The sequence below is a fragment of the Enhydra lutris genome, unplaced genomic scaffold (assembly GCF_002288905.1).
Source record: "Enhydra lutris kenyoni isolate GAN:26980312 unplaced genomic scaffold, ASM228890v2 scaffoldscaffold11, whole genome shotgun sequence".
Lineage (NCBI taxonomy): Eukaryota > Metazoa > Chordata > Mammalia > Carnivora > Mustelidae > Enhydra > Enhydra lutris.
Window position 1 is genome coordinate 23,528,854 of NW_019154095.1, and position 8,337 is coordinate 23,537,190.

General features: G+C 40.9%; 1 protein-coding gene and 1 pseudogene across 1 annotated transcript in view; both read left to right on the forward strand.

Annotated features, from left to right (window-relative positions):
* The window catches only part of LOC111144390, a 26,862-nt pseudogene extending 24,336 nt beyond the window's left edge, over positions 1–2,526 (forward strand).
* Positions 1–8,337, forward strand: part of LOC111144599 (mitochondrial calcium uptake family member 3) — a 125,463-nt gene that overhangs the window by 24,922 nt on the left and 92,204 nt on the right. The window lies entirely within an intron of this gene.

Sequence of the window (8,337 nt, forward strand, 5' to 3'; positions counted from 1 at the left end):
ATGGGGGGAGGGGGTTGGGGGGGTGGGATTATGGACACTGGGGAGGGTATGTGCTATGGTGAGTGCTGTGAAGTGTGTAAACCTGGCGATTCACAGACCTGTACTCCTGGGGATAAAAAGATATTATATGTTTAAAAAAATAAAAAAAAAATTAAAAAAAAAAATCAGGAGCCTACCTTTAGGACCTCATTTAACCTTATGACTTCCTTAGAGATCCCATTTCCAAATTCAGCCATGCTAGAGGTTAGAGCTTTAAGATATGAATTTTGAGGGGACACATTCAGTCCATAACACCAACCATTGAGTGACTCATCTGCCCTTTTCCTGTACTCATTCATATAGATCTTAAAAATGCTCTGGCAGGTCATTTCCCTCAAGCTGGAATTTTATTTTCTGGAAGAACTTGAAGGAGATTTACTATTTACCCACTCTTTTGGAGCCTTTATAAACAATCATTAAGTAAGATCAGTCCTGGAGTCCTTGGCCTACCTATCCCCAAGTGGCAGGGTTTCCGGCTTACCAGTCACAACTTGAAGTTCCCTGCCCACCATCCAGCCTTGGCCTACTTGCATCACAGTGGGGGATCTCCTGCACGCCAGGTCTATCCCATGGTTCCCTGCCTGTCAACAATGGCCTAATGCACACCAGCAGGAGTTTCCAGGCTGCCAGTCCTAGCTTATGCCAGCCTCAGCCCAGGAACTCTGGAGAAAAGCTCTAGCTGTGAATACACCTTTTCTAACAAGGCCTAAATCCCAACATAGGGAGGAAGTTTGTTCTTTCCTTAGGTTCTCTCCCTCAGCCCTAGAATAGTCTTTTGAATTTAATTCCTTCCTCGTAGCTAACCTCTTGTAAATTGTGAACAATTCTTCATATTGAACCTTATCTGTTCAAATTATTGTGTGGTTTCCAGAAGCCTGGACCCTGACACAGAAGAGTTTGAGATGACTGTCACTAGGTGTTTCACAGTGCCCCAGGAACAAGCAGAACAGAGGTACACCAGAGTCAGAGAAAGAAGCCTCTTCCGCCTACAATACCCCCACTACACACTCTACCAGCAAAAAAAAAAAAAAAAAAAAAATGTTTGCAAGTTCCAACACAGCATTAAAAGAGGATGAAATGAAGGGTAGCTTTGAAACTAAGGCAATAGCCTGACACCTAGTATTGTAACCTTGATGCTATCTGTACACAAAGTCCCTATTTAGGTACATTTTTAAAAAAAAGTTAACATATGGGGCGCCTGGGTGGCTCAGTGGTTTAAGCTTCTGCCTTCAGCTCAGGTCATGATCCCAGGGTCCTGGGATCGAGCCCCGCATCGGGCTCTCTGCTCAGTGGGGAGCCTGCTTCCTCCTCTCTCTCTGCCTGCCTCTCTGCCTACTTGTGATCTCTATCAAATAAAAAAAAAAAAAAAAAAAAAGTTAACATATGCCAAGACCTTCCTATGTGCCTGATCATTTTAAGGTCTCTTACTAATTCTGTAATGTGGGATGTGTGGGTGGTCAATCAAGCATCTGGTTAAGCATCTGCCTTCGGCTCCTGTCATGATCCCAGGGTTGCACTCCCCTCTTCCTCTGCCTGCCACTCCCCCTGCTTGTGCCCTCTCTCTGACAAATAAATTAAAAAAAAAAAAATCTTAAAAAAAAAAAATCCTGTAACATAGGGACTATTACTATCCCTACTTTACAGATGAGGGAAACAAGGCATGTAAATTTAATTAGCTTTGGCAAGGTTCTCGAGTAAAAGAGCTGAGATTCAGATCTAGGTATTCTGACTCCAAAGACCACACTCTCAATCACAATGCTATATTAACTTTTGTTTCTATTGCTAAGACAAAAACAAGTGTTAGAACGTGAAGAGATCTGTCCTTTTTCTGGAGGCCACCTCCCCCACCAGTCCCATACACCATTAGTGTGGCACCGTTTCCTCTCACACTCCTGGGTGCTGCTCAGAGCAGCATCACCCTTTAGACTAGAAAGCTGGTGGGCATGGAGAAAGAAACAAAACAAGAAAGTGGAGGAGGTGCTAGAGGATGAGGAAGAAGAATATGTGATGTAAACATTTCCTGATCATCGAGTGGAGAAGGCAAAGTGGAGAATTTCCTGAAGTGGAAGGGGTCCTCAGATGCGGATGACACTTGGGAGCCAGAAGAGAACCTGGGCTGCACTGACCTCATGACCATTTCTACAGTCACAGAACAGTACATGGGACAGAGAAATTATATAGGAAGGCAAGTGCAAAATTGACTGATTCTGAAAATAAAGCAGAGAACAAACCAAAGAAGAAAGAAGAGCCAGAAAAGTCATGAGACTCTGCCCAGGATCTGGAGCTGGAGCAGATTAGTAGAGCTACAAACTCCAGGGCAGAGCTCATGTTCTCGATGAAATGGAAAAAATATGATGAGGATGACCTGGTCCCTTCCAAGGAAGCCAATGTCAAGTGTCCACTGGGTCACATCTTTCTATGAAGAAAAGTCTGATGTGGCATTCCCACCTCTTAGAGGACGATGACAAAAAAGATGACAAGAATTAACTCTCCTGAGTACCAGCCCCTGTCACACCTGACTGTGGGTTTCACGTGGAGAGGGAAGGAGTTCTACTTGTCTTGACACCACAGAGGAGGCTTGAGGAGATGTCCTTTGAAGAGCAGTACTTAGAGCCACCCAAAGGAATATAAAGCCTTCCCAGCTGTGTACTTTGCAGACTCATCCCAGGGGAGAGGAAGGAGGAGATGCGCTGCAATGCAGCTCATTCTGTACTTTGGTGAGAAAAACAGAAGGCCTTCCATGAAGGACAAAACTTGCAGAATGCACATATATGAGAGCAAACGATACTGCAGATCTTCAAAGAGCATCTCTACAACGCACAGCCTGCTTTCCAAGGGTTAACTCTGCATTTTTACAGTGTAGCATGTCTATAGTTTTGGAAGGTCAGTGGTGTACCATTCAGGGGTAAGAGGGATGGGACAGGAAGGAAGGGAGACAGGAAGCATCGTTTTTGTTAAAACTTGGGGCCTGATGGTGAAACACTGGAAAGAACAACCTAATAACAATTTGGTTTTATGTCCAGAATATTTTTTTTTTATTCTTCACATTTAATTTATTTATTTTTTTTAAACATATAGTATCTTTTTATCCCCAGGGGTACAGGTCTGTGAATCGCCAGGTTTACACACTTCACAGCACTCACCATAGCACATACCCTCCCCAATGTCCATAATCCCACCCCCCCAACCCCCCTCCCCCCATTAACCCTCAGTTTGTTTTGTGAGATTAAGAGTCACTTATGGTTTGTCTCCCTCCCAATCCCATCTTGTTTCATTTATTCTTCTCCTACCCCCTTAACCCACCATGTTGCATCTCCTCTCCCTCATATCAGGGAGATCATATGATAGTTGTCTTTCTCCGATTGACTTATTTCGCTAAGCATGATACCCTCTAGTTCCATCCACGTCGTCGCAAATGGCAAGATTTCATTTCTTTTGACGGCTGCATAGTATTCCATTGTGTATATATACCACATCTTCTTTATCCATTCGTCTGTTGACGGACATCTAGGTTCTTTCCATAGTTTGGCTATTGTAGACATTGCTGCTATAAACATTCGGGTGCACGTGCCCCTTCGGATCACTACGTTTGTATCTTTAGGGTAAATACCCAGCAGTGCAATTGCTGGGTCATAGGCTAGTTCTATTTTCAACATTTTGAGGAACCTCCATGCTGTTTTCCAGAGTGGTTGCACCAGCTTGCATTCCCACCAACAGTGTAGGAGGGTTCCCCTTTCTCCACATCCTCGCCAGCATCTGTCATTTCCTGACTTGTTAATTTTAGCCATTCTGACTGGTGTGAGGTGGTATCTCATTGTGGTTTTGATTTGTATTTCCCTGATGCCGAGTGATGTGGAGCACTTTTTCATGTGTCTGTTCGCCATCTGGATGTCTTCTTTGCAGAAATGTCTGTTCATGTCCTCTGCCCATTTCTTGATTGGATTATTTGTTCTTTGGGTGTTGAGTTTGCTAAGTTCTTTATAGATTTTGGACACTAGCCCTTTATCCGATATGTCATTTGCAAATATCTTCTCCCATTCTGTCAGTTGTCTTTTGGTTTTTTTAACTGTTTCCTTTGCTGTGCAAAAGCTTTTGATCTTGATGAAATCCCAATAGTTCATTTTTGCCCTTGCTTCCCTTGCCTTTGGCGATGTTCCTACGAAGATGTTGCTGCGGCTGAGGTCGAAGAGGTTGCTGCCTGTGTTCTCCTCAAGGATTTTGATGGATTCCTTTCTCACATTGAGATCCTTCATCCATTTTGAGTCTATTTTCGTGTGTGGTGTAAGGAAATGATCCAATTTCATTTTTCTGCATGTGGCTGTCCAATTTTCCCAACACCATTTGTTGAAGAGGCTGTCTTTTTTCCATTGCATATTCTTTCCTGCTTTGTCGAAGATTAGTTGACCATAGAGTTGAGGGTCTATTTCTGGGCTCTCTATTCTGTTCCATTGATCTATGTGTCTGTTTTTGTGCCAGTACCATGCTGTCTTGATGATGACAGCTTTGTAATAGAGCTTGAAGTCCGGAATTGTGATGCCACCAACTTTGGCTTTCTTTTTCAATATTCCTTTGGCTATTCGAGGTCTTTTCTGGTTCCATATAAATTTTAGGATGATTTGTTCCATTTCTTTGAAAAAAATGGATGGTACTTTGATAGGAATTGCATTAAATGTGTAGATTGCTTTAGGTAGCATAGACATTTTCACAATATTTATTCTTCCAATCCAGGAGCATGGAACATTTTTCCATTTCTTTGTGTCTTCCTCAATTTCTTTCATGAGTACTTTATAGTTTTCTGTGTATAGATTCTTAGTCTCTTTGGTTAGATTTATTCCTAGGTATCTTATAGTTTTGGGTGCAATTGTAAATGGGATGGACTCCTTAATTTCTCTTTCTTCTGTCTTGTTGTTGGTGTAGAGAAATGCAACTGATTTCTGTGCGTTGATTTTATATCCTGACACTTTACTGAATTCCTGTACAAGTTCTAGCAGTTTTGGAGTGGAGTCTTTTGGGTTTTCCACATATAGTATCATATCATCTGCGAAGAGTGATAGTTGGACTTCTTCTTTGTCAATTTGGATGCCTTTAATTTCCTTTTGTTGTCTGACTGCTGAGGCTAGGACTTCTAGTACTATGTTGAATAGCAGTGGTGATAACGGACATCCCTGCCGTGTTCCTGACCTTAGCGGAAAAGCTTTCAGTTTTTCTCCATTGAGAATGATATTTGCGGTGGGTTTTTCATAGATGGCTTTGATAATATTGAGGTATGTGCCCTCTATCCCTACACTTTGAAGAGTTTTGATCAGGAAGGGATGCTGTACTTTGTCCAATGCTTTTTCAGCATCTATGGAGAGTATCATATGGTTCTTGTTCTTTCTTTTATTAATGTGTTGTATCACATTGATTGATTTGCGGATGTTGAACCAACCTCGCAGCCCTGGAATAAATCCCACTTGGTCGTGGTGAATAATCCTTTTAATGTACTGTTGAATCCTATTGGCTAGTATTTTGGTGAGAATTTTTGCATCTGTGTTCATCAAGGATATTGGTCTGTAGTTCTCTTTTTTGATGGGATCCTTGTCTGGTTTTGGGATCAAGGTGATGCTGGCCTCATAAAATGAGTTTGGAAGTTTTCCTTCCATTTCTATTTTTTGGAACAGTTTCAGGAGAATAGGAATTAGTTCTTCTTTAAATGTTTGGTAGAATTCCCCCGGGAAGCCATCTGGCCCTGGGCTTTTGTTTGTTTGGAGATTTTTGATGACTGTTTCAATCTCCTTACTGGTTATGGGTCTGTTCAGGCTTTCTATTTCTTCCTGGTTCAGTTGTGGTAGTTTATATGTCTCTAGGAATGCATCCATTTCTTCCAGATTGTCAAATTTGTTGGCGTAGAGTTGCTCATAGTACGTTCTTATAATTGTCTGTATTTCTTTGGTGTTCGTTGTGATCTCTCCTCTTTCATTCATGATTTTATTTATTTGGGTCCTTTCTCTTTTCTTTTTGATAAGTCTGGCCAGGGGTTTATCGATCTTATTAATTCTTTCAAAGAACCAGCTCCTAGTTTCGTTGATTTGTTCTATTGTTTTTTTGGTTTCTATTTCATTGATTTCTGCTCTGATCTTTATGATTTCTCTTCTCCTGCTGGGTTTAGGGTTTCTTTCTTGTTCTTTCTCCAGCTCCTTTAGGTGTAGGGTTAGGTTGTGTACCTGAGACCTTTCTTGTTTCTTGAGAAAGGCTTGTACCGCTATATATTTTCCTCTCAGGACTGCCTTTGTTGTGTCCCACAGATTTTGAACCGTTGTGCTTTCATTATCATTTGTTTCCATGAATTTTTTCAACTCTTCTTTAATTTCCTGGTTGACCCATTCATTCTTTAGAAGGATGCTGTTTAGTCTCCATGTATTTGGGTTCTTTCCAAATTTCCTCTTGTGATTGAGTTCTAGCTTCAGAGCATTGTGGTCTGAAAATATGCAGGGAATGATTCCAATCTTTTGATAACGGTTGAGACCTGATTTAGGACCGAGAATATGATCTATTCTGGAGAATGTTCCATGTGCACTAGAGAAGAATGTGTATTCTGTTGCTTTGGGATGAAATGTTCTGAATATATCTGTGATGTCCATCTGGTCCAGTGTGTCATTTAAGGCCTTGATTTCCTTGTTGATCTTTTGCTTGGATGATCTGTCCATTTCAGTGAGGGGAGTGTTAAAGTCCCCTACGATTATTGTATTATTGTCGATGTGTTTCTTTGATTTTGTTATTAATTGGTTTATATAGTTGGCTGCTCCCATGTTAGGGGCATAGATATTTAAAATTGTTAGATCTTCTTGTTGGACAGTTCCTTTGAGTATGATATAGTGTCCTTCCTCATCTCTTATTATAGTCTTTGGCTTAAAATCTAATTGATCTGATATAAGGATTGCCACTCCTGCTTTCTTCTGATGTCCATTAGCATGGTAAATTCTTTTCCACCCCCTCACTTTAAATCTGGAGGTGTCTTCAGGTTTAAGATGAGTTTCTTGTAGGCAACATATAGATGGGTTTTGTTTTTTTATCCATTCTGATACCCTGTGTCTTTTGATTGGGGCATTTAGCCCATTAACATTCAGGGTAAGTATTGAGAGATATGAATTTAGTGCCATTGTATTGCCTGTAAGGTGACTGTTATTGTATATTGTCTCTGTTCCTTTCTGATCTACTACTTTTAGGGTCTCTCTTTGCTTAGAGGACCCCTTTCAATATTTCCTGTAGAGCTGGTTTGGTATTTGCAAATTCTTTCAGTTTTTGTTTGTCCTGGAAGCTTTTAATCTCTCCTTCTATTTTCAATGATAGCCTAGCTGGATATAGTATTCTTGGCTGCATGTTTTTCTCGTTTAGTACTCTGAATATATCATGCCAGCTCTTTCTGGCCTGCCAGGTCTCTGTGGATAAGTCTGCTGCCAATCTAATAATTTTACCATTGTATGTTACAGACTTCTTTTCCCAGGCTGCTTTCAGGATCTTCTCTTTGTCACTAAGACTTGTAAATTTTACTATTAGGTGACGGGGTGTGGACCTATTCTTATTGATTTTGAGGGGGGTTCTCTGAATCTCCTGGATTTTGATGCTTGTTCCCTTTGCCATATTGGGGAAATTCTCTCCAATAATTCTCTCCAATATACCTTCTGCTCCCCTCTCTGTTTCCTCTTCTTCTGGAATCCCAATTATTCTAATGTTGTTTCGTCTTATGGTGTCACTTATCTCTCGAATTCTCCCCTCGTGGTCCAGTAGCTGTTTGTCCCTCTTTTGCTCAGCTTCTTTATTCTCTGTCATTTGGTCTTCTATATCGCTAATTCTTTCTTCTGCCTCATTTATCCTAGCAGTGAGAGCCTCCATTTTTGATTGCACCTCATTAATAGCTTTTTTGATTTCAACTTGGTTAGATTTTAGTTCTTTTATTTCTCCAGAAAGGGCTTTTATATCTCCCGAGAGGGTTTCTCTAATATCTTCCATGCCTTTTTCGAGCCCGGCTAGAACCTTGAGAATCGTCATTCTGAACTCCAGATCTGACATATTACCAATGTCTGTATTGATTAGGTCCCTAGCCTTTGGTACTGCCTCTTGTTCTTTTTTTTGTGGTGAATTTTTCCGCCTTGTCATTTTGTCCAGATAAGAGTATATGAAGGAGCAAGTAAAATACTAAAAGGGTGGCAACAACCCCAGGAAAATATGCTTTAGCCAAATCAGAAGAGATCCCAAATCGTGAGGGGGAGAAAGGGGATAAAAAGAGGTTCAGAAAGAAGAAAAAAAAAAAAAGAAAAA